Below are 27118 nucleotides of genomic sequence, written 5' to 3'. Positions count from 1 at the left end.
AACTCATGATTAGGGATCTAACGTTAAAACCATCGTATGGGTGGCCTCAGTCCGGATAAAATTGGATATGTAGTACTTCCCCACACACGACCCGCACTTGTAAGCGTGAATCCACAAGCGTTTCGCACTCCCTTATACCCATCATAGTCGGGCTAGTTGTCCGTAGTCGGACGTCTGGAGGTTAGCAAACCCCCGAGTGTCGTGTGAAGCATGATCATCATGTCGTAGTGTGCGCGTTCGTACTCATCATCATAAATGGAGAAATAACTCCATGTATATAAACACACAAAATGCATGAGGTCCCTATGGTTTTTCATCTTTAAATAATCCTTAGAACACAGCCCTCTACACATCACATTGGGCAACATGCATGCGTTGGCTTTCATACTTTCCTCGACATTAACATCTATTATGATTGTGTCTGAGAAAACGCGTCGCCATATTGTATCGTGTCATTTAATATATGCACATCATCTTACTATGAAATAACATCATATTAAGTCATGTCATCATCAAGCATCTTACATTGTCCTGTTATCATGCATCATCATCATCATGTCATCATCAAGTCATCATCAAGCATCTTACATTGTCCTATTATCATGCATCATCATATAATGTCATCATATAACATAATCGTGAATATCATTCATGCTCGCAAGTTTGGGTCGTGTGTAGAAAAGTACTACACATCTAATTTTCTCGTGACCGGAGGCTACCCATAGATGGTTTTAAGGATAGGTTCCTAATCATGAGTTGCAGGAGATTGCATTCCCTAGTCGCAACAGTGGGTCACTTATACTCAAGCTCAGTTCTACTTCTATTTCAGGTAAAGGCAAGACACCCCTGTACGACTGAGTGTCGTTTTCTGACTTTTTTTTTTCTTTCCTTCTAGTCGTTACAAGATAGCTTGATCAAGACTACTTGAATGATTTTAGCATACAAATATAAAAGGAGCAAATTCATGGCTTAAGTAGTATAATATACCACTTTCATTATAATATCCAAAAATCTTTATCATAAAGTAACAACCTTAATGACTATTTATAACCTTGAAAATAAACCTTACAGTAACTTATGGTTAATCGAAAGGGTGTAACTTTCACGACCTCATTACCATAATCGCAACTAGCTAAAGACAATTTTCTCAAACTTCTATATGTATATACTCTTATCTCTGTATTTAGTTTCCGTTTTTAATTCTATTAATTTAATCCTTACTTTTTTCTCGTCGGTATTTATTCTTGATCATGTTCAAATTATTGGCTAATCTTTAACTTATTGTTACTCAAAATGATTGGATGTGATGTCCTTACAATGAAATTAGTACGAGAGAGAAGAAAGATTTAATATATCTTAACAAATTTAATACATTTTTCCACTTAAATTACCCTTTTAATTTTTTCTTAGTCGTGACCTTTCTTATTTTTTCTGCTTGTTTTTCCAACCACGGTAATATTGTTGGTTGAAAGGAGATAATTGGAGGAAGGGACAGAGAGGTAAGGGGAGAGAAGTGGGAAAATGTTTTTTTTAAACCGAGGTAACCTTTCTTATTTATTTGTTTATTTATTTAAATATATATACATATATTTTTTAGGTTATTACAAAAGCTATTTTCAAAAGCTAAAATTACATGGTCTAACTAAATTAAACATATAGTTTTCGAAGTTAAGGATGAAGATGCAGAAGTTTCTCTTGATTTCTGTCACTACAATGGTCATGCTTTCGCTTTTAGTTTTCTCTCGTACCCTCTCTATTATCCCCAGTTGCTCCCCTACACCCTCTCTTTCTTTCTTTCAGTTTTACGAGGCTCTAACTTTTTGTTTAATATGATTGATGTAGATATCGAGGTGAAGGAGGGAACTTCACTTCCATTAACTTGTAATGAAGTTTGCCCAAAGAACAGCAACGCTGAAAATGATAAATGCATACAGTTATGATCTAGAAGAAGATTTAACATGGAGTATGCATTCCAACCCCACAAACATAATTTGCTGTTCTGCCCCTTAATTTTGGTTCAACATTCTTTGCAAAAGATGTGAAATTATCAATAAAATCATCAACTTATCTTTCACTCGAGTGCAATGCATTGTTCTATAAATTTTCGTTCTCAAGATTGATTGTAATTGTTGTTGGTGACAACAGAAAACTGAAGTGAGATTGAGAGGAGGAGTGATTTGAATGATGGAGAGGGATGTCCTTTTATAGGGGGGGATTCCTGGAGTTGGTCGAGATTTTTGTGGATGAAATTGAATTCACCTCCTCTTTCTCTTCCATAGTAACTAATTCAAACTTCTATTATTAGTTTCAACACCCTCCCTTAAACTGAATTCTGCCGAAATCAGTTTAGGACTTCACTTCATCTTCTTGATATACATCTTGGATTCTGCATATCCCCATCTTTCTTCTGAGCTTCTCGAACAATGGTTGTTTCAAGGGCTTTGTAAATAGGTCTGCGATTTGTTCATCACTTCGGCAAAAGTTGAGTTCAATAATGCCTTCTTTACACAGATCACGCAAGAAATGAAATCGAACATCGATGTGCTTGCTCCTTCCGTGCAACACAGAATTTTTAGACAACTTAATAGTTGACATATTATCACAATATATAACCATCGTACTTGGTTGCTTCTGATTAAGAATTTCAAGCATTTTTCTTAACCAAATTGCTTCGCACGAGCATGCTGCTGCTGCCACAAATTCTGCTTCTGTCGTTGAGAGTGTTACAATAGGTTGCTTGTTTGAAGACCAGCAAATAGCTCCTGAACTCATCATGAAAATACTTCCTGAAGTACTTTTACGATCGTCTATATCACCTGCATAGTCGCTATCTGTATAGCCAACCATCTTCGGATCATCTCCTTTCTTGTAGAATACCCCCAAATCAAAGGTTCCTTTCACATAACTAAGTATCCAAAATTATGACTTCCATCCATTTCAAGTCTCTCTATTAGAATCCACCTTACAAAAACAAGTTCAAGAGGTTCTTGCATTTTTTTGTTTTTTAGACCATAGCACGAAAACTTTGATAAATTAACATAGATTTAGTAGATAGAATATTCAAGAATAAGAACTCAAAAGGTGCCTAAAAATTTAGAAAACAAACTTAGAATAAATTTTTAGTCCAAAAGCAAGCATTATTGTTATAAAAAATAAAAATTGTACCCAATACTTTCTTGGTCCTCAACATCAATTAGGGTGGTGTCTTAGAAAACTCGTCGTGATAATGTATCATGACATTTAATACATGCACATCATCTCACTATGGAATAACATCATATTAAGTCATGTCGTCATCATGCATCTTACATTGTCATGTTATCATGCATCATCATCATGTTATCATAATATAATGTCATCTTATAACATCATCGCGTAACATCATTATTTTAACAAAGTCTCATCATCATATAACGGCATCATATAACTTCTTCGCATAACATCATTCTTATAACATAGGCTCATCATCATACAAAATAGTCACATCATCATATAACATAGTCACATCATCATGTAATATAAACCATAAATCACAGGTGCAAGGACCACTTCCATCTTCCTCCGCATGTGTTCGTGTATCATGAATGTAAGAATTTCTATTTATTCTTCAGCAAATGGCATCATAGGGTGTGGCCTGAACAATGTTCGATGCATGTCCTTATCCTCGTCAGCCCCGTTCATCCACTTTGCGCCTAATACGTGTACACCTACATTTCATCTTCCACAAATTGATTTCCAAATCCAACCTGATTTCATGTTCCTCCTATTTTCTTCTAGTATTTTTTTTTTTTTTTTTGTAAATAAAACTTAGTTCTTGCACCAAAGAAGACGAATTTTGTACCACCTTTCCTAAAACGTATTTTTATTTCATTTCGTTAAACATAGAAAGAGGTAAACACATCCAATTTAGGCTCAAAGCTCTAAAACTCACGAAGATGGCTAGGATTTTCTTTTCTTTTATTTAAAGAAAAAAAATCAAGAAATTAATTCTCATGGGAAAATGGAAAGAAGTAATCCATTCTAATTTAGGCTCAAAGCTCTAAAACTCACGGAGGATGGCTAGGATTTTCTTTTCTTTTATTTAAAGAAAAAATCAAGAAATTAATTCTCATTCCCAACTATATTTATAAGGTGAGTTATTTTCCATAGTGTCCCAGTTATTTTCCATAGTGTCCCAGTTATTTTCCATAGTATCCCATATTACTTCACAAATATTAGCATTTATATCCTCGAATAACTCTCATTTGTGTTTATAAGGAAAACGTATGAATGAAGAATTAATATTAATATGCATGGAAAGAAATGAAGGTATTTGCTCTTAATGATAGAGAATAATTGGAAGTTAATAACACTATTATATAAAGCGGTTTTCGAAAGCTAAAATCACACCGGCGGAAGAAAATTAAACATATAGTTTTTGAAGTTAAGGATGAAGATGCAGAAGTTTATCTTGATTTCTGTCGCTGCAATGGCCTTGCTTTCGCTTTTAGTTTGCTCTTGTACCCTCTCTATTATCTCTTATTGCTCCCCTACTCCCTCCCTCTCTTTCTCTCTTTCAAATTTATGAGACACTAAATTTTTGTTCAATTCGATTGATGCAGATACAGAGGCGAGGGAGGGAATTTCACCTCCATTAACTTGTATTGGACTTTGCGGAAACGACAGCGACGCTGAAAACGAAAAATGCATAGAATCATGTTCTAGAAAAGGATTTGAACAAGGACGATGCATTCCAAACCCAACCAACGTAATTTGTTGTTGTAACCCTTAATTTTGGTTCAACTTTAATTCCTTTCTTCGCAAAAGATATGGATTTATCAATAAAATTATAAACTTGTCTTTCCTTTGAATGCAATGCATTGTTCTATAATTTGTCGTTCTCAAGATTGATTGCAATTGTGAACACAATAAGTTTCCTACATAAGATTAAAGAATTCATGACTTCCAACAATTTCGAGTCCCTCTATTCAAATCTATGTTACAAAAAAAGCCGAAGAGTATCTTGCATAATTTTTCTTTGTTTTCCTTTGTTTATAGCTAATAGGACGAATATTTTGGCAAATTAACATAGATTCAGTAGATAGAAATCTTCAAGAATGAGAACCCAAAAAGTGCCTAAAAATTTTGGAAAACTAAACTACAATAAATTTTTAGTTCAAAAGCTACTACTCTGAAATTCTTTGAAACAACATTATTGTTAAAAAAAAATTGTACGAAACACAAAACAATTGTGAAACACCATATCTCTACTACAAAACTTGAAAAAAAAATTCAAAGTGAGAAAGTTGCAAAATTTTTACTACAGCCATGCTTTTTTCTTCTAATTTTGAATCACGAGTAAGGCAATGTGAGCATGGTGATAATTGGTTCAACATTAATTCCTTTCTTTGCAAAAGATGTGAAATTATCAATGAAATCATCAACTTATCTTTCATTCGAGTGCAATGCATTGTTCTATAAATTTTTGTTCTCAAGATTGATTGTAATTGTTGTTGGTGACAACAGAAAACTGAAGTGAGATTGAGAGGAGGAGTGATTTGAATGATGGGGAGGGAGATCCTTTTATAGGGGGATTCCTGGAGTTGGTTGAGATTTTTGTGGATGAAATTGAATTCACCTCTTCCTTCTCTTCCGTAGTAACTAATTCAAACTTCTATTATTAGTTTCAACACCCTCCCTTAAACTGAATTCTGCCGAAATCAGTTTAGGACATCATTTCATCTTCTTGATATACATCTCGGATTCTGCATATCCGCATCTTTCTTCTGAGCTTCTCGAAAGTGGTTGTTTCAAGGGCTTTGTGAATAGGTCTGCGATTTGTTCATCACTTCGGCAAAAGTTGAGTTCAATAATGCCTTCTTTACACAGATCACGCAAGAAATGAAATCGAACATCGATGTGCTTGCTCCTTCCATGCAACACATAATTTTTAGACAACTTAATAGTTGACATATTATCACAATATATAACCGTCGTACTTGGTTGCTTCTGATTAAGAATTTCAAGCATTTTTCTTAACTAAATTGCTTGGCACGAGCATGCTGCTGCTGCCACAAATTCTGCTTCTGTCGTTGAGAGTGTTACAATAGGTTGCTTCTTTGAAGACCAGCAATTAGCTCCTGAACTCATCATAAAAATACTTCCTGAAGTACTTTTACGATCGTCCATATCACCTGCATAGTCGCTATCTGTATAGCCAACCATCTTCAGATCATCTCCTTTCTTGTAGAATACCCCCTAATCAGAGGTTCCTTTCACATAACGAAGTATCCTTCTTGCTGCATTGAGATGTTTTTCCGTTGGATACTCCATGTAACGACTTATCATACTAACCGCATACATGATGTCTGGTCTTGTTGAAGTTAGGAACATCAAACTTCTCACAATTTGTTTGAAGTACCTATTATCAACCTCTCACCCGTCAATGTCCTTGTGCAACTTTAAACCCAATTCTGATGGAGTTCCAAATGTGCGCTCATCCAATTTAAATCTTTCAAGTAATTCTTGAGCATACTTCTTCTGACAGATAAAGTTACCTGCGGGAGTTTGAGTAACTTCTACTCGAAGAAAATATCTCATCAAGCCAAGATCTGTCATTTCAAATTCCTTCATCATGCTCTTCTTAAAAAATTCAAACATTTCTTCATTATTGCCAGTAAATATTAAATCATCAACGTATAAGCAAATAATGATAATGTTACCTCCCTTTTCAGTTTTCACATACAACGTATGTTCATACGGGCATTTGGTGAATCCCATCTTTTTCAAAATGAGAATCAATGCGACTGTACCATGCCTCGGAGCTTGCTTCAAACCGTACAAAGCTTTCTTCAACTTGTATACTTGTTCCTCTTTGCCTTTTTGAACAAAACCTTCTGGTTGCTCCACATATACTTCCTCTTGAAGCTCTCCATGTAAGAAGGCTGATTTCACATCAAGTTGATAAATAGGCCAAGATTTCTGTGCTGCAATAGAAATTATGAGCCTGATAGTGTCTTGACGTGCCACTGGTGCAAATACCTCCTTATAATCAATTCCATACTTTTGCTTGTATCCTTTTGCAACAAGTCGCGCCTTGTACTTATCCACCTCACGTTTTAGTTCAACTTGGTTTTGAACACCCATTTTACTCCGATTGTTTTCTGCCCTCTAGGAAGATCAGTGAGCTCCCAAGTCTTGTTCTTCTCTATGGATTTGATTTCACTGTCCATAGCTTCCTTCCATTTCTTCTCTTTTACTGCTTCTTCATAGACAATTGGATCACTATCCATAAAGAATGCAAAATAATCACTATCACTTGATTCATAATCCATCTCATAATCAATCATCCAGTTTGGTATTTTTCTTGTTCTTGGATGTCTTTGATTTTGATCATGATCTTCTTCTACTGGTTCTTCTTGTTGAGCTTGTGATGAGCTCTCTCCATGCTCATAGTGAGGCTGAATAGGGGCTTCAGTTTGTTCTTCTTCAAGATTTACAGGAATCTGCTAATTCACAGTGATCTTTTCTTTCCATGTCCAAGTCTTCTTTTCGTCAAAGACTACATCGAGACTTACCACCACCTTCTTTGTCAAAGGATCGTAGAGCTTGTATGCCTTAGAGGTCTCGCTTACTCCAAGGAACACACACTTCGAACTCTTGTCCTCAAGTTTCTTCCTTTTCTCATCAGGAACATGTGCATATGCTATGCACCCAAAGATTCTAAAGTGGTCTACTGCAGGTTTTCTTCCGCTCTATGCTTCTTGTGGAGTCATATCTCTAACAGAAAAGGTAGGGCTGCGATTGAGAATGTGAACGGACCACACAACAGCTTCTGGCTAGAATTCCTTCGGGACTTCTCCTTTATTTAGTAAACTTTGAACCATATTTAGAATGGTCCTGTTTTTCCTTTCGGTCACACCATTGTGTTGTGGTGTATATGCTGTTGTTAATTGCCTCCGTATGCCCTTCTCTTCACAAAATTGAATAAACTCTTTCGAGCAGAATTTTCCACCTCTGTCAGTTCTTAAAACCTTGACTCTTCTTCCAGTTTTCGTTTTCATAGTAGCACAAAATTTTTTGAAGCAATCAAAGGGTTCTGATTTGGCGTGCAAGAAATAATTCCATGTTTTTCGACTAAAATCATCGATGAGGGTCATGAAATATTTCTTGTTACCATTTGATGCAGGAGAGATGGGACCACATATGTCTGAATGAATCAACTCCAAAATTGCTTGAGCTCTTCTTGATTTTCCGGATGGAAAAGAGTTTCTTTCATGTTTTGCTACTACACAGCTCTCGCAAATTTCCGTTGGTGGAGTAATATCTGGCAACCCAGTTACCATCTTCTTTGAGGACAACGTCTTTAATCCTTTGAAGTGTAGATGACCATACCTAAAATGCCAAAGCCAAGTGGTATCTTCTTTCTTCACCATCAAACTTTTGGCAACGATATTTAACGTCAACAGATATAGACAGTTGGTGGTCATCTTCATCTTAGCAATCGATCCTCTTTTGGAGTCATAAATTTCACATTCATCATTTTGGAATGTGATCACTTACCCCTTTTCTTGTAACTGACCGATACTAAGTAAGTTGGCCTTCAGATCAGGAATGTAGAATACATTAGAAATAGACTCTACAAAGCCATATCTAGTCTTGATATCTACGGTTCCTTTCCCCATCACTTGGAGAGTTGAATTGTTGTCAAGAGAGACCGTAGTATGAAAATTTTCATCTAAAGTTGAGAAGAATTCTTTACAACCTGTAATATGATTGCTGCATCCAGAGTCTACGACCCATACACCTTGATCTGCCACCTTCATAGCATGGAATGACATTAATAATGTTTCTTCTTCTCTTCTCTCCACAAAATTGGATTGATTTCTTTTCTCCTTTTGAAGCCTGGTATAGCATTCATTTTTGTAATGTCCAAGGCGTCCACATCTGTAACATTCCACCTTAGACTTGTCAAAGTGCCTCTTGCCTTTGTTGTCATAATCGTTTTTGACTAGGTCTGCTGACCTGCCAACATCTCCACTTCTTTCTCGACTGCCTCTCTCACGACCTCTGTCTCTTCTTTGCCCTCTACCTCTAGAGCTTGAAGTTTCACTTAGTGTGGATATCTTTAAGGCTGTCATCTCCTCTATTGCACTTGTACGATTGAGCCTCTGCTCATGTACTAATAGGGAGCTTTGGAGTTCATCTATTTGCATTTCCTCGACATTGTTTGCTTCTTCGATAGAACATACAATGTAATCGAACTTTGGCGTTAGTGATCACAAAATCTTTTCTACGACCGCAACATCTGTGATTGAACCACCATGCATCCTCATTTTACTTGCAAGACTTATAACCTTGCCAATATAATCATTCACCATTTCTCCCTTTTGCATTTGGAGAATTTCAAAGTCTCTCCTAACTGCCTGTAGTTGAGCACGTTTTACTCTCGTTGAGCCTTTATACTTCCTCCTCATATAGAGTCCCAAATTTCCTTGGATGTCTTCTTTTGAAGCATTGTTTCCAAGATAGTCCTGTCAATGGACTGAAATAAATAGTTCTTGACCTTCAGGTCCTTCAACTTCGATGCTGCCAACAGTTGCTGTCGACCAGCTGAGAGTACCTCGCCTTCATTTGGCTCTTCATAACCCGTTTCCACCATATCAAAGAACTCCTTTGATCTGAGAAAATTTTTCATCAACATTGCCCAATGATCATAGTGACCATCGAACCTCGGGATGGCGGGCTGAACGTAGTTCTCAACTTGTTTTTCTGCTGCCATTTTTTTGCTGCTGCAAGATTGCTCTGATACCAATTGTTGGTGACAACAAAAAACTAAAGTGAGATTGAGAGGAGGAGTGATTTGAATGATGGGGAGGGAGGTCCTTTTATAGGGGGGATTCCCGGAGTTGGTTGAGATTTTTATGGATGAAATTGAATTCACCTCCTCCTTCTCTTCCGTAGTAACTAATTCAAACTTCTATTATTAGTTTCAACAAGATCTTGGCTTGATGAGAGCCCCACCCCGAGGGGTGCACTAGTTCACAGGAGATGTGGTCGCGACCAAAGAGTGTCGCGGCTGGGCTTGCCAGCCCCACCCCGAGGGGTGCACTAGTTTATGTGATCCACAGAGGATACACACACTAGGGCCAGGTTGGCCACAATAGGGCAAAAGTGCCCTTCTAAGTCCATAGTCGGCTAGGGAGTGCCTGCAAAGAGAGTCAGCCTCACCCACGACTATGGCAAACACTGAAGAGTCACGTCTACGTTGCGAGTCTTGGTGGCCGAGTCCAATGATGGGAGGGAGGTCCTTTTATAGGGGGGATTCCCGGAGTTAGTTGAGATTTTTGTGGATGAAATTGAATTCACCTCCTCCTCTTCTATAGTAACTAATTCAAACTTCTATTATTAGTTTCAACAAGATCTTGGCTTGATGAGAGCCCCACCCCGAGGGGTGCACTATTTCACAGGAGATGTGGTCACGACCAAAGAGTGTCGCGGCTGGGCTTGCGAGCCCCACCCCGAGGGGTGCACTAGTTTATGTGATCCACAGAGGATACACACACTAGGGCCAAGTTGGCCACAATAGGGCAAAAGTGCCCTTCTAAGTCCATAGTCAGCTAGGGAGTGCCTGCAAAGAGAGTCAGTCTCACCCAAAACTATGGCAAACACTGAAGAGTCACGTCTACGTTGCGAGTCTTGGTGGCCGAGTCCAGTGATGGGGAGGCAGGTCCTTTTATAGGGGGATTCCCGGAGTTGGTTGAGATTTTTGTGGATGAAATTGAATTCACCTCCTCCTTCTCTTCGTAGTAACTAATTCAAACTTCTATTATTAGTTTCAACATGTGCACTTCCAAAATTATGACTTCCATCCATTTCAAGTCTCTCTATTAGAATCCAAAAAATAGTTCAAGAGGTTCTTGCTTTTTAGACCATAGCAGGAAAACTTTGATAAATTAACATAGATTTAGTAGATAGAATCTTCAAGAATAAGAACTCAAAAGGTGCCTAAAAATTTAGAAAACAAAACTTAGAATAAATTTTTAGTCCAAAAGCAAGCATTATTGTTAAAAAAAAATAAAAATTGTAACCAATACTTTCTTGGTCCTCAACATCAATTAGGGTGGTGTCTTAGAAAACTCGTCGTGATAATGTATCATGACATTTAATACATGCACATCATCTCACTATGGAATAACATCATGTTAAGTCATGTCGTCATCATGCATCTTACATTGTCATGTTATCATGCATCATCATCATGTTATCATAATATAATGTCATCATATAACATCATCGCTTAACATCATTCTTATAACAAAGTCTCATCATCATATAATGTCATCATATAACCTCTTCGCGCATAACATCATTCTTATAACATAGGCTCATCATCATACAAAATAGTCACATCATCATATAACATAGTCACATCATCATATAATATAAACCATAAATCACACGTGCAAGGACCACTTCCATCTTCCTCCACATGTGTTTGTGTATCATGAATGTTAGAATTTCTAATTATTCTTCAGCAAATGGCATCATAGGGTGTGGCCTGAACAATGTTCGATCATGTCCTTATCCTCGTCAGCCCCGTTCATCCACTTTGCGCCTAATACGTGTACACCTACATTTCATCTTCCACAAATTGATTTCCAAATCCAACCTGATTTAATCTTCCTCCTATTTTCTTCTAGTATTTTTTTTCTATGTAACTCAATAAAACTTAGTTCTCGGACCAAAGATGACGAATTTTGTACCACCATTCTAAAAAAGTATTTTTATTTCATTTCGTTAAACATAGAAAGAGGTAAATACATCCAATTTAGGCTCAAAGCTCTAAAACTCAGAGGATGGCTAGGATTTTCTTTTCTTTTATTTAAAGAAAAAATCAAGAAATTAATTCTCATTCCCAACTATATTTATAAGGTGAGTTATTTTCCATAGTATCCTATATTACCTCACAAATATTAGCCTTTATTAGCATTTATATCCTCGAATAACTCTCATTTGTGTTTATAAGGAAAACATATGAAGATAGAATTAATATTAATATGTATTGAAAGAAATGAAGGTATTTGCTCTTAATGATAGAGAATAATTGGAAGTTAATAACACTATTATATAAAGCGGTTTTCGAAAGCTAAAATCACACCGGAAGAAAATTAAACATATAGTTTTTAAAGTTAAAGATGAAGATGCAGAAGTTTATCTTGATTTCTGTCGCAGCAATGGCCTTGCTTTCGCTTTTAGTATGCTCTTGTACCCTCTCTATTATCTCTAATTGCTCCCCTACTCCCTCCCTCTCTTTCTCACTTTCAAATTTATGAGACACTAAATTGTTGTTTAATTCGATTGATGCAGATACAGAGGCGAGGGAGGGAATTTCACCTCCATTAACTTGTATTGGACTTTGCGGAAACGACAGCGACGCTGAAAACGAAAAATGCATAGAATCATGTTCTAGAAAAGGATTTGAACAAGGACGATGCATTCCAAACCCAACCAACATAATTTGTTGTTGTAACCCTTAATTTTGGTTCAACTTTAATTCCTTTCTTTGCAAAAAGATATGAATTTATCAATAAAATTATAAACTTGTCTTTCCTTCGAATGCAATGCATTGTTCTATAATTTGCCGTTCTCAAGATTGATTGCAATTGTGAACACCATAAGTTTCCTGCACAAGATTAAAGAATTCATGACTTCCAACAATTTTTAGTCCCTCTATTCAAATCTATGTTACAAAAATAAGCCGAAGAGTTTCTTGCATAATTTTTGTTTGTTTTGCTTTGTTTATACTTAATAGCACGAATATTTTGGCAAATTAACATAGATTCAATAGATAGAAATCTTCAAGAATGAGAACCCAAAAAGTGCCTCAAAATTTTGGAAAACTAAACTGTAATAAATTTTTAGTTCAAAAGCTAATACTCTAAAGTTCTTTCAAAACAACATTATTGTTAAAAAAAATTTGTACGAAACACAAAACAATTGTGAAACACCATATCTCTACTACGAAACTTGAAAAAAAAAAATTCAAAGTGAGAAAGTTGCAAAATTTTTACTATAGCCATACTTTTTTCTTCTAATTTTGAATCACGAGTAAGACAATGTGAGCATGGTGATAATTGGTATTGGCTACAAATACATCCATGACACGGACCTTTGCCAACAAACTAAAGTTCATATTAAAAACTATATATATATCAAGCACCCTTAATCTTTCAGAACCTTCATGATATTTAAAACATGGGATAAAAAGCAGCGAGCGAAAATTAATACCCGATGAAATGCTCTTGTCACACGATCTCATATATTTATGCATTATCTAAAATGAGAAAAAAAGTAGCAAGGGTGATTATATACTCACTATGTAGCCATACTTAAGAGTTGAAACTAGATTCATGTTTATAAACCATGATATTAAATACATGCAAAGTCCTATTTATACGTCAATGTGTTTAGTTGCTATATAAAATAAGTTGTCTTAATCATACTACAAAGATTTCATGGTGGATGACAAAACTCGTATATGTTAGTTAGATTTAAGGAAGTTTTATTGTTTTTTTTTTTTTCATGTTTTAGAGAATTGTCTTTATGATTATACGTTACAATTAGCTAATGACGATTATGGTATTGATAGCCTTGAAAGTTACAACCTTTCAATTAATCATTCGTTGCTACCTGGTTTATTTTCAATACTATGAATAATCATCAAAGGTTTTACTTTAGATGAAGATTTTTGAATGTAATAATAAAAGTTGCAGATTATACTTCTTAACAAATGAGTTTGTTCCTTTGCATTTCTTATGTTTAGANGTCTATACCTAAAAAAAGATGTAGCACATGCGTTGAGTACTTTAAGAAATACTCAGTAAGTGACCCCACTATTAGCTTCGGGAGTGCAACCACATGCAACTCGTGATTAGGGATCTAACGTTAAAACCATCGTATGGGTGGCCTCAGTCCGGATAAAATTGGATATGTAGTACTTCCCCACACACGACCCGCACTTGTAAGCGTGAATCCACAAGCGTTTCGCACTCCCTTATACCCATCATAGTCGGGCTAGTTGTCCGTAGTCGGACGTCTGGAGGTTAGCAAACCCCCGAGTGTCGTGTGAAGCATGATCATCATGTCGTAGTGTACGCGTTCCTACTCATCATCATAAATGGAGAAATAACCCGATGTATATAAACACACAAAATGCATGAGGTCCCTATGGTTTTTCATCTTTAAATAATCCTTAGAACACACCCCTATACACATCACATTGGGCAATATGCATGCGTTGGCTTTCATACTTTCCTCGACATTAACATCAATTATGATTGTGTCTGAGAAAACGCGTCGTCATATTGTATCGTGTCATTTAATATATGCACATCATCTTACTATGGAATAACATCATATTAAGTCATGTCATCATCAAGCATCTTACATTGTCCTGTCATCATGCATCATCATATAATGTCATCATATAACATAATCGTGAATATCATTCATGCTCGCAAGTTTGGGTCGTGTGTAGAAAAGTACTACACATCTAATTTTCTCGTGACCGGAGGCTACCCATATGATGGTTTTAAGGATAGGTGCCTAATCATGAGTTGCAGGAGATTGCATTCCCTAGTCGCAATAGTGGGTCACTTATACTCAAGCTCAGTTCTACTTCTATTTCAGGTAAAGGCAAGGCACCCCTGTACGACTGAATGTCGTTCTGACTTTTTTTTTTCTTTCCTTCTAGTCGTTACAAGATAGCTTGATCAAGACTACTCGAATGATTTTAGCATACAAATATAAAAGGAACAAATTCATGGCTTAAGTAGTATAATATACCACTTTCATTATAATATCCAAAAATCTTTATCATAAAGTAACAACCTTAATGACTATTTATAACCTTGTAAATAAACCTTACAGTAACTTATGGTTAATCGAAAGGGTGCAACTTTCATGTCCGTCATTACCATAATCGCAACTAGCTAAAGACAATTTTCTCAAACTTCTATATGTATATACTCTTATCTCTGTATTTAGTTTCCATTTTTAATTCTATTAATTTAATCCTTACTTTTTTCTATGTTCAAATTATTGGCTAATATTTAACTTATTCTTACTCAAAATGATTGGATGTGATGTCCTAACAAGGAAATTAGTACGAGAGAGAAGAAAGATTTAATATATCTTAACAAATTTAATACATTTTTCCACTTAAATTACCCTTTTAATTTTTTCTTAATCGTGACCTTTCTTATTTTTTCTGCCTGCTTTTCCAACCACGGTAATATTGTTGGTTGAAAGGTGATAATTGGAGGAAGGGACAGAGAGGTAAGGGGAGAGAAGTAGGAAAATGTTTTTATTTAAACAGAGGTAACCTTTTTTATTTATTTGTTTATTTATTTAAATATATATACATATATTTTTTAGGTTATTACCCAAGCTATTTTCAAAAGCTAAAATTACATGGTGAAGTAAATTAAACATATAGTTTTCGAAGTTAAGGATGAAGATGCAGAAGTTTCTCTTGTTTTCTGTCACTACAATGGTCATGCTTTCGCTTTTAGTTTTCTCTCGTACCCTCTCTATTATCCCCAATTGCTCCCCTACACCCTCTCTTTCTCTCTTTCAATTTTACGAGGCTCTAACTTTTTGTTTAATATGATTGATGTAGATACCGAGGTGAAGGAGGGAACTTCACTTCCATTAACTTGTAATGAAGTTTGCCCAAAGAACAGCAACGCTGAAAATGATAAATGCATACAGTTATGCTCTAGAAGAAGATTTAACATGGAGTATGCATTCCAACCCCGCAAACTTATTTTGCTGTTGTGCCCCTTAATTTTGGTTCAACATTAATTCCTTTCTTTGCAAAAGATGTGAAATTATCAATAAAATCATAAACTTATCTTTCATTCGAGTACAATGCATTGTTCTATAAATTTCGGTTCTCAAGATTGATTGTAATTGTGCACTTCCAAAATTATGACTTCCATCCATTTCAAGTCTCTCTATTAGAATCCACATTACAAAAACAAGTTCAAGAGGTTCTTGCATTTTTTTTGTTTTTTAGACCATAGTAGAAAAACTTTGATAAATTAACATAGATTTAGTAGATAGAATCTTTAAGAATAAGAACTCAAAAGGTGCCTAAAAATTTAGAAAACAAAACTTAGAACAAATTTTTAGTCCAAAAGCAAGAAAGAATCGAGTTAGTACGAGTTACGATTGGAAGATAGAAAAATCCAAAACAAATAGGTTGATATGTGGTTTGTCTCGAATCTGGAAAATTTGATGAATTCAGGTAATTGGCAACGGACACGCGGCGGCAGGAAAGGGGGAGACGCGTCTGGCAACAAGGAGAACACGCATCGAACACTCTGTGGAGGAACGCATCCAACGCCGTGCGCTGACACGCGTCCAATTGCCGACCCATATACCCAAAAACTAGAAACTGACCCGCGCGCCATGAAAAGATTCGGCGACCCACGATCTTGTTGGGTTTTATGTCCTAAAACTCATAGTTTGTAAACAAAAACATATTCTATTTTCAATAAAGTTATTATTATTGTTTATTCAGTAAAGATTGTTATCGAATAAAGTGGACTCTACCGTAATTAATCTAAATTTAATAAACTAAAAACACTCTAGCTATAGTATGATTACTTGAACTATATGTAGAGACATAAGTGTTGATCAAGTTCAAGTATATAGTCAAAATGATCTATAGTATAAGGATAAAGCTGAGTACCTTATTCTAGGGACACTATAGATGCGGCCCACTTTTGTATATGATATAAATAATGTGATCACTAAATTGTACATGTGGAGACATGTGAGTGAGGGCGTCCTATGCAATGAGTATTGCATAAGATCGGACCATGATGAAAATCACTCTCACTTTATAATGTCGTTTACTGTTGAGACTAATTTTCTTTTCATTCGATGACCTAGGTAACTCGATCTTAATCCTGAGCTAACCATGAACTCCTGTTTATTTAGAATTATCCTTAGATTTGCATGGGTGAGAGTGGCTCAAGTTCGCCGACTCAATAGGCCTCTCATTTTAGGGGTAAGACTGGGTAAATGGCTGGGGGCGTGGGGTGCAAGATGGAATTCACTCCTACCCACTTTTAGGGATAGAAGAGAGGTAGTTCTCTTAAGTACTGACTCCAGGTCTTGAATAAGGGGCCCCACCCTCTCATTGGCCTTAGAGGGATTCAGTTTACTAGTTGGACCACAAACCAATTGTTCATTAGAGGATCCAGTGAAACATAAGGAACAAGAAGTAACTTTAGGAGTAAAACGGTAAATTGACCCAGCTCTAGTTACGAACAACCTATGAAGGATCGACTAACTAATCATGGTTATATCAAATGGACAGAAATATATCTATAGTGAGGGGAGTGCAACTACTAGGGTATAGTGGAATGTCCTAGTAGTTAACGAATGTTGGTCAACAAGGTTAATGAGTTTAACCGGTTAATCTTGGATCGTTAAAGCCCATGATTTATAGGTCCATTAGGTCCCTCTGCTGGCTCATAATGGACTAAACCATAGAACAGTATGACGAGTGAGTTCAAAGTGTTCAAATTCAAATTAGGGAGAATGCACTACATATATACGATATATTTAACCGCATTTTTGTTTTATTTACGAATTAAAAAAAAAGTACTCCATACATACCCATACCTATTAAAGACACAAAAAGCATACCTTATGATCACAACTAAACCAATGATCACAAAACCACAAGTAGAGAGACATTTTCTACAAAAAGATATCATACTCATACTCCAATATCAAGAATTTATAACTAAAATATAGCCACAGTATTCATATACTCATCGCTACATCCCGCTGGTCGGGCACAGTAGAGTTGCTGTGGTTTTTAGTAAGTCTTATACCTTACTACTTCAAAAAAGACACTTCTCGATACGTCTAGACACAAAAAGAGAGAATTTGAGATATTTAAATAAAATTTAAATATCTTAATCAAATATGTGTCGAAATTAATTGGGATTGACATTTGAATTAATATTAAATATGAATTAAATAGTTTAATTAATCATTTAATATTACTTCAATTTGAAATTAATAATTCAAATTGATTGTTGAATCAAAATGAAGAAAGTCAAAATGTTTACTTCATTTAATAGAAAAATCCATGTTAGTGGAATTTTGTGGGGTCAAAATTTGGTTTAACCAAACTTGCATGTTTGCCAAATAAACCCCACAAATTTTAGTGGAATTTTGAGTGTCAAAATTTGGTTAACTCAAGCATGCATGCTTGTCACATAATCCCAAACATTTGAGTGGAATTTTGAGTGTCAAAATTTGGTGATCTCAAATTTGCATGAACATACAAACATGACTCTATAAATAGAGTGATCATAGTACATGAAGGTTGGCTTTTGGAAAAAACCTTGAAAAAAACCTCTCACAAACTATCTCTTCATATATACTAAATCTCTCCCAAGTTTAGTCACTCACTGATTCCACAATCCCGTTCTAAGGCTGGAGAATATTGGAGAAGACACTAGTGGTGGTTCGAAACCGGTTCTGAGGAAAAAGAAACTTGAGCGACAAAAGGTTAGTATTCAAACTCATTTAGTTTTAATGCTTTTGAACATGCTAGCTATCACTATAATTGATGTACTTAGAGTGCCTAAGATTCAAATTGCTTCCGCATGTTTTATATTAACACCATTAGATCTAACTTGAATTCTACTGACAGTCCTTGCATGCCACATGTCTCTCCTAGAAAATTTGAAGGGTAAGTCTTCTTCCACTGGGGTTCGAAGTGCGACATTGCCCGTGCGTTGCTGTGCTGACCACGTGTGGAGCCCGCACGTGGGGGAGCCTGTCATTGTGTGCTGGCATGTGGACCACCTACTTTCGTCCATTTTTCGCTAGATTTGTCACTTGTCCGTCCCGATTCCAATGCTAACTATATGATATATGATAGTGCATGTCTTCTAGCCCTTGCATGTACCCTAACATTTTTTATGCTATGCTTGTGTGCTTTATGTATTGAAATGTTATGTTGTACTATGTATGCAATATGATGTCTATTAATGTTAAGACTAAATGTTATGTTAGTAAGGACGTGTACTTTCGATATTCATGTTTTCCATGGTATCATGCAGGCCTTTCCTTTTTTGTGGCGCCCGACAACGTCTGACGAGTTAAGTCCGACCATGTCAGGCCTAGGGGTACCTATACGAACTCGTTTGGTGGGTTCATGTGCGCGCACGTAGGCTGTGTGTGGGGAAGTACCACATATCCAACCGTGCTTATAATTGGGAAGAGTCCAAGGCCATGTGATGGTTTTAAGAAAGGTCCCAATCATGTTATATGTGTGATTGCATTGCTAACCCCAACGGTGGGTGACTTACTAAGTATTTCATAAAATAATCAAGTCGAGCGCTACCCTTATATTTTTTAGGTAAATTTTCTATGCGCGGATGAAAAATTGTTGGAAAGACCATGGAAGTTCGGATAGAGCATGATAGAACTGTTTTATATTTAAAACTATGTTAGGTTGAATTTCTTGTTTGAAATTGAATACTAAGTCCATGACTTTGTTTTAAAAGTATTTATTAAGAACTTGTGCATATGTGATTAAAGCATGCTTAGGATGACATCCCAAATAAGGTTAAGAAATTTAGGGGTGTTACAATTACGAATCGTCGATGATGACAATTGTTCATTGACTTAGAAGTTGATTACTCGGTGTCTCTATGTGACAGTTTGAGTTGAGTTAGATGATCCTGATCTAGAATAGAATAGGACATGAGGAGTGACCAGAGTGAGTGTTTTTAGTAGTCACCTTTTTAAAAATGATTTTTAGGTAAAAGCAAAGTCGTGATATGGGAGTGACAAGTAAGGTTGTGAGACCCGTCTGCAGGATGACTCTAGAGTTTTATGTTTTATTAAGGGCATGTTTTTCCTATTGAGATTAATGTAAGAAATTTTCGTAATTAATATAGTTACTCGAGTGACTGGAGGTGATCTACGTGTGTAACCTAGATACGAGTACTAATGCACGTTTGAAGGAAGTAGCCATGCTCCGATTGCAACACGTGTCATCCTATGACTGGCCTTCCATCTTCCTCCGCATGTGTTTATCATGAATGTAAGAATTTCTATTTATTCTTCGGCAAATGGCGTCATAGGGTTTGGCCTGAACAATGTTCGATGCTTGTCCTTATCCTCGTCAGCCCCGTTCATCCACTTTGCGCCTAATACGTGTACACCTACATTTCATCTTCCACAAATTGATTTCCAAATCCAACCTGAATTCATCTTCCTCCTATTTTCTTCTAGTAAAACTTAGTTCTTGCACCAAAGATGACGAATTTTATACCACCTTTCCAAAAAAGTATTTTTATTTCATTTCGTTAAGCATAATAAGAGGTAAACACATCCAATTTACGCTCAAAGCTCTAAAACTCACACGATGGCTAGGATTTTCTTTTCTTTAATTTAAAGAGAAAAATCAAGAAATTAATTCTCATGGGAACATGGAAAGAAGTAAACCCCATCCAATTTAGGCTCAAAGCTCTAAAACTCACCATGGCTAAGATTTTCTTTTCTTTTATATAAAGAAAAAATCAAGAAATTAATTCTCATTTCCAACTATATTTATAAGGTGAGTTATTTTCCATAGTATCCTATATTACCACACAAATATTAGACTTTATTAGCATTTATATCCTCGAATAACTCTCATTTGTGTTTATAAGGAAAACATTTGAAGATAGAATTAATATTAATATGTATCGAAAGAAATGAAGGTATTTGCTCTTAATAATAGAGAATAATTGGAAGTTAATAACACTATTATATAAAGCGGTTTTCGAAAGCTAAAATCACACCGGCGGAAGAAAATTAAACATATAGTTTTTGAAGTTAAAGATGAAGATGCAGAAGTTTATCTTGATTTCTGTCGCAGCAATGGCCTTGCTTTCGCTTTTAGTTTGCTCTTGTACCCTCTCTATTATCTCTAATTGCTCCCCTACTCCCTCCCTCTCTTTCTCTCTTTCAAATTTATGAGACACTAAATTTTTGTTTAATTCGATTGATGCAGATACAGAGGCGAGGGAGGGAATTTCACCTCCATTAACTTGTATTGGACTTTGCGGAAATGACAGCGACGCTGAAAACGAAAAATGCATAGAATCATGTTCTAGAAAAGGATTTGAACAAGGGCGATGCATTCCAAACCCAACCAACGTAATTTGTTGTTGTAACCCTTAATTTTGGTTCAACTTTAATTCATTTCTTTGCAAAAGATATGGATTTATCAATAAAATTATACATCTTGGATTCTGCATATCCTCATCTTTCTTCTGAGCTTCTCGAACAATGGTTGTTTCAAGGGCTTTGTGAATACCCCTAAATCAGAGGTTCCTTTCACATAACGAAGTATCCTTCTTGCTGCATTGAGATGTTTTTCCGTTGGATGCTCCATGTAACGACTTATCATACTAACCGCATACATGATGTCTGGTCTTGTTGAAGTTAGGTACATCGAACTTCCCACAATTTGTTTGAAGTACCTATTATCAACCTCTCGCCCATCAATGTCCTTGTGCAACTTTAAACCCAATTCTGATGGAGTTCCAAATGTGCGCTCATCCAATTTAAATCTTTCAAGTAATTCTTGAGCATACTTCTTCTGAAAGATAAAGTTACCTGCGGGAGTTTGAGTAACTTCTACTCCAAGAAAATATCTCATCAAGCCAAGATCTGTCATTTCAAATTCCTTCATCATGCTCTTCTTAAAAAATTCAAACATTTCTTCATTATTGCCAGTAAATATTAAATCATCAACGTATAAGCAAATAATGATAATGTTACCTCCCTTTTCAGTTTTCACATACAACGTATGTTCATACGGGCATTTGGTGAATCCCATCTTTTCAAAATGAGAATCAATGTGACTGTACCATACCCTCGGAGCTTGCTTCAAACCGTACAAAGCTTTCTTCAACTTGTATACTTGTTCCTCTTTGCCTTTTTGAACAAAACCTTCTGGTTGCTCCACATATACTTCCTCTTGAAGCTCTCCATGTAAGAAGGCTGATTTCACATCAAGTTGATAATAAATAGGCCAAGATTTCTGTGCTGCAATAGAAATTATGAGCCTGATAGTGTCTTCACGTGCCACTGGTGCAAATATCTCCTTATAATCAATTCCATACTTTTGCTTGTATCCTTTTGCAACAAGTCGCGCCTTGTACTTATCCACCTCACCGTTTTCATTCAACTTGGTTTTGAAAATCCATTTTACACCGATTGTTTTCTGCCCTCTAGGAAGATCAGTGAGCTCCCAAGTCTTGTTATTCTCTATGGATTTGATTTCACTGTCCATAGCTTCCTTCCATTTCTTCTCTTTTACTGCTTCTTCATAGACAATTGGATCACTATCCATAAAGAATGCAAAATAACCACTATCACTTGATTCATAATCCATCTCATAATCAATCATCCAGTTTGGTCTTTTTCTTGTTCTTGGATGTCTTTGATTTTGATCATGATCTTCTTCTACTGGTTCTTCTTGTTGAGCTTGTGATGAGCTCTCTCCATGCTCATAGTGAGGCTGAATAGGGGCTTTAGTTTGTTCTTCTTCAAGATTTACATGAATTTGCTGATTCACAGTGATCTTTTCTTTCCATGTCCAAGTCTTCTTTTCGTCAAAGACTACATCACGACTTACCACCACCTTCTTTGTCAAAGGATCGTAGAGCTCGTATGCCTTAGAGGTCTCGCTTACTCCAAGGAACACACACTTCGAACTCTTGTCCTCAAGTTTCTTCCTTTTCTCATCAGGAACATGTGCATATGCTATGCACCCAAAGATTCTAAAGTGATCTACTGCAGGTTTTCTTCCGCTCCATGCTTCTTGTGGAGTCATATCTCTAACAAAAAAGGTAGGGCTGCGATTGAGAATGTGAACGGACCACACAACAGCTTCTGGCCAGAATTTCTTCGGGACTTCTCCTTTATTTAGTAAACTTGGAACCATATTCAAAATGGTCCTGTTTTTCCTTTCGGCCACACCATTTTGTGTTGGTGTATATGCCGTTGTTAATTGCCTCCGTATGCCCTTCTCTTCACAAAATTGAATAAACTCTTTCGAGCAGAATTCTCCACCTCTGTCAATTCTTAAAACCTTGACTCTTCTTCTAGTTTTTCGTTTTCATAGTAGCACAAAATTTTTTGAAGCAGTCAAAGGCTTCTGATTTGGCGTGCAAGAAATAAGTCCATGTTTTTCGACTAAAATCATCGATGAGGGTCATGAAATATTTCTGGTGTATATGTTGTTGTTAATTGCCTCCGTATGCCCTTCTCTTCACAAAATTGAATAAACTCTTTCGAGCAGAATTCTCCACCTCTGTCAGTTCTTAAAACCTTGACTCTTCTTCTAGTTTTCGTTTTCATAGTAGCACAAAATTTTTTGAAGCAATCAAAGCCTTCTGATTTGGCGTGCAAGAAATAAGTCCATGTTTTTCGACTAAAATCATCGATGAGGGTCATGAAATATTTCTGGTGTATATGTTGTTATTAATTGCCTCCGTATGCCCTTCTCTTCACAAAATTAAATAAACTCTTTCGAGCAGAATTCTCCACCTCTGTCAGTTCTTAAAACCTTGACTCTTCTTCTAGTTTTCGTTTTCATAGTAGCACAAAATTTTTTGAAGCAATCAAAGGGTTCTGATTTGGCGTGCAAGAAATAAGTCCATGTTTCGACTAAAATCATCGATGAGGGTCATGAAATATTTCTTGTTACCATTTGATGCAGGAGAGATGGGACCACATATGTCTGAATGAATCAACTCCAAAATTGATTGAGCTCTTCTTGATTTCCCGGATGGAAAAGAGTTTCTTTCATGTTTTTCTACTACACAGCTCTCTCAAATTTTCGTTGGTGGAGTAATATCTGGCAACCCAGTTACCATCTTCTTTGAAGACAACGTCTTTAATCCTTTGAAGTGTAGATGACCATACCTAAAATGCCAAAGCCAAGTGGTATCTTCTTTCTTCACCATCAAACTTTTGGCAACGATATTTAACGTCAACGGATATAGACGGTTGGTGGTCATCTTCATCTTAGCAATCGATCCTCTTTTGGAGTCATAAATTTCACATTCATCATTTTGGAATGTGATCACATACCCCTTTTCTTGTAACTGACCGATACTAAGTAAGTTGGCCTTCAGATCAGGAATGTAGAATACATTAGAAATAGACTCTACAAAGCCATTTCTAGTCTTGATATCTACGGTTCCTTTCCCCATCACTTGGAGAGTTGAATTGTTGCTAAGAGAGACCGTAGTATGAAAATTTTCATCTAAAGTTGAGAAGAATTCCTTACAACCTGTAATATGATTGTTGCATCCAGAATCTACGACCCATACACCTTGATCTGCCACCTTCATAGCATGGAATGACATTAATAATGTTTCTTCTTCTCTTCTCTCCACAAAATTGGATTGATTTCTTTTCTCCTTTTGAGGCCTGGTATAGCATTCATTTTTGTAATGTTCAAGGCGTCCACATCTGTAACATTCCACCTTAGACTTGTCAAAGTGCCTCTTGCCTTTGTTGTCATAATCGTTTTTGACTAGGTCTGCTGACCTGCCAACATCTCCACTTATTTCTCGACTGCCTCTCTCACGACCTCTGCCTCTTCTTTGCCCTCTACCTCTAGAGCTTGAAGTTTCACTTGGTGTGGATATCTTTAAGGCTGTCATCTCCTCTATTGCACTTGTACGATTGAGCCTCTGCTCATGTACTAATAGGGAGCTTTGGAGTTCATCTATTTGCATTTCCTCGACATTGTTTGCTTCTTCGATAGAACATACAATGTAATCGAACTTTGGCGTTAGTGATCGCAAAATCTTTTCTACGACCGCAACATCTGTGATTGAACCACCATGCACCAACTTTAAATAATCCTTAGAACACAGCCCTGTACACATCACATTGGGCAACATGCATGCATTGGCTTTCGTACTTTCCTCGACATTAACATCAATTATGATTGTATCTGAGAAAACGCGTCGTCATATTGTATCGTGTCATTTAATATATGCACATCATCTTACTATGGAATAACATCATATTCAGTCATGTCATCATCAAGCATCTTACATTGTCCTGTTATCATGCATCATCATATAATGTCATCATATAACATAATCGTGAATATAATGTCTTAAGCAAGTATTTATAGGGGAGATTGTACAACCGATCTCCTAAACTTTCTCCTCAACTACTAACAAATCTTCCTCATCAATCTCCTAAAATTAAGCAACTAGTAACAATTCTAAACATATTCAAATCAAATCAAACTTATTAACTCACAAATGTTGAAGTTACTAACATCGAAAACATAGCTAGTCCGCATCCATGTGAGCAATTGGATCCTATATGATGCCTTCCTGACCTTGTGGATAACTTCGCCTCATCCATAGTATTTTGCATCAGTCTTTGATTCTTCTTGTTTTGATCTTGGAATTGATCTAACCTCAATTTGATCAAAAGTGTCTCTCGATCTTGAAATTTTCGTGACCAATGCATATGACCGACCCTTCTCTTCATTCGTCTAAATGGTATTCCTACGTCAACATGTATTGCTTTTGAGGTTTCAAAACTTCCATAGAACTTTTCATAGAACTTTCCATAGAATCAACACCTCGAGTACCAACTTATTCACCAACTCATCGCCCCCAAACAACCCTAAGTGTTGTCCATAAGGCACTGGCATTTGAAGACAGAGAGAAGATTATACTAAAACGCAAAATTAATGAAAAATTCTACATGTTTTCAATGCGTCTACACCCAAACGACCTGATTTTAAAAATTCACGAATTTGATATACTTTTTGTGATTTGCTCCATTAAATATCCTAAAATTGAGGGATTATGGTCTAAGTACAACTTCTAACACTAATCTCGATACAAATCCTAGCCCTAACCATCTTAAAAAAGTGGCTCAAGCTATAATGAAATTATCTATACTTTCTTTCATCCCCATTCTTCGAACAAGATTCTAAATTTGAAAGAAGAAACGACTTTTTTTTTTTTTAATGTTTGACAAGTGGAAAACAGAACAAGCTACGTGTTTTATGTTGATTTTGATCTACAATCGAAATATATAGAAATAAATAAGGGAAGCAAAAGGAACAAATTGAGGGGAGAACTCTTTTTTGTTTTGAAAAATAACTTTTTAACACTATGCTCCTAAAATTTAAAATATGAATACTATTCTTATAGGCTTTCCCTCGAGTTTTAGAACATTTTTTCTAAGGAGAAGTTTCCACGCCCTTATAAGCTTATGGACTTCCCCTCAAGTTTTAAAATAACGCGTTTTCTAAGGAGAGGTTTTCACACCCTTATAAGAAATGTTTCGTTCTCTTTCTCAACTAATGTGAGATCTCACAATCCACTTGTAGGAGGCCCAAAAGAAATTCTTCATCTCATAGTCCACCCCTTCGGAGCCTAGTGTCTAGCATTGATACCATTTGTAACTACCCAAGCCCACCACTATCATATATTATCCTTTTTAGGGTTCTTCTCAAGGTTTTTAAACAGGTCTACTAGGGAGATGTTTTCACACCTTTATAAAAAAATGTTTCGTTCTTCTCTTCAACCAATGTGAGATCTTGTAGTTATTTGTTTAAAAAATAGTTTTAAACTTTCAGAAGTGTTTCAAAATACCTTTAAGATTGAAAAATTTTCATTAATATCCTTCCACTTTTTTTAAAAATATTCTTATGATCAGTAATGATGTTTAAAAAATGTCTATTAACTTTTAAAATGTAGTATTAACTCTCTTAATTTTATAAAAAAAAAAAAAATTTATTAATTTTGAAAATTCGTAGATATTTATAAAATATAATACTATTAATGGTAACTATATTCTTAAACTTTCATTTTAAAAAATTTAAAGGTAATTTAAAACACTTTTAAAAATATTTTTATTAATTTAACTTAGTCTATCTTTAAATATAAAATAAATAAATAAATAAATAAAAAATGTGGCATTACTTGGGCCCAAAATCCTGTGAACTTGAACTGTTTAAACCCTCGGAAAGAGAAAGGAGAGCCTTCTTCGTAAA

The 27118-nt window shown here is 35.9% G+C and overlaps 1 protein-coding gene across 1 annotated transcript in view; it reads left to right on the top strand.

Moving 5' to 3' along the window:
• LOC111484189 (probable disease resistance protein At4g27220) overlaps positions 1 to 19291 on the top strand; it is a 54917-nt gene extending 35626 nt beyond the window's left edge. Inside the window, exon 3 of the mRNA XM_023130684.1 lies at positions 19195 to 19291. The gene's annotated coding sequence lies outside the window, so the exon portion shown is untranslated. The remainder of the gene's footprint in view (positions 1 to 19194) is intronic.
• Positions 19292 to 27118: the final 7827 nt, after the last annotated feature.

This window comes from Cucurbita maxima, unplaced genomic scaffold, assembly GCF_002738345.1.
Source record: "Cucurbita maxima cultivar Rimu unplaced genomic scaffold, Cmax_1.0 Cma_Scf00009, whole genome shotgun sequence".
Lineage (NCBI taxonomy): Eukaryota > Viridiplantae > Streptophyta > Magnoliopsida > Cucurbitales > Cucurbitaceae > Cucurbita > Cucurbita maxima.
The sequence above is the reverse complement of the archived record's forward strand: the minus strand, read 5'-3'. Positions and strand labels throughout refer to the sequence as shown.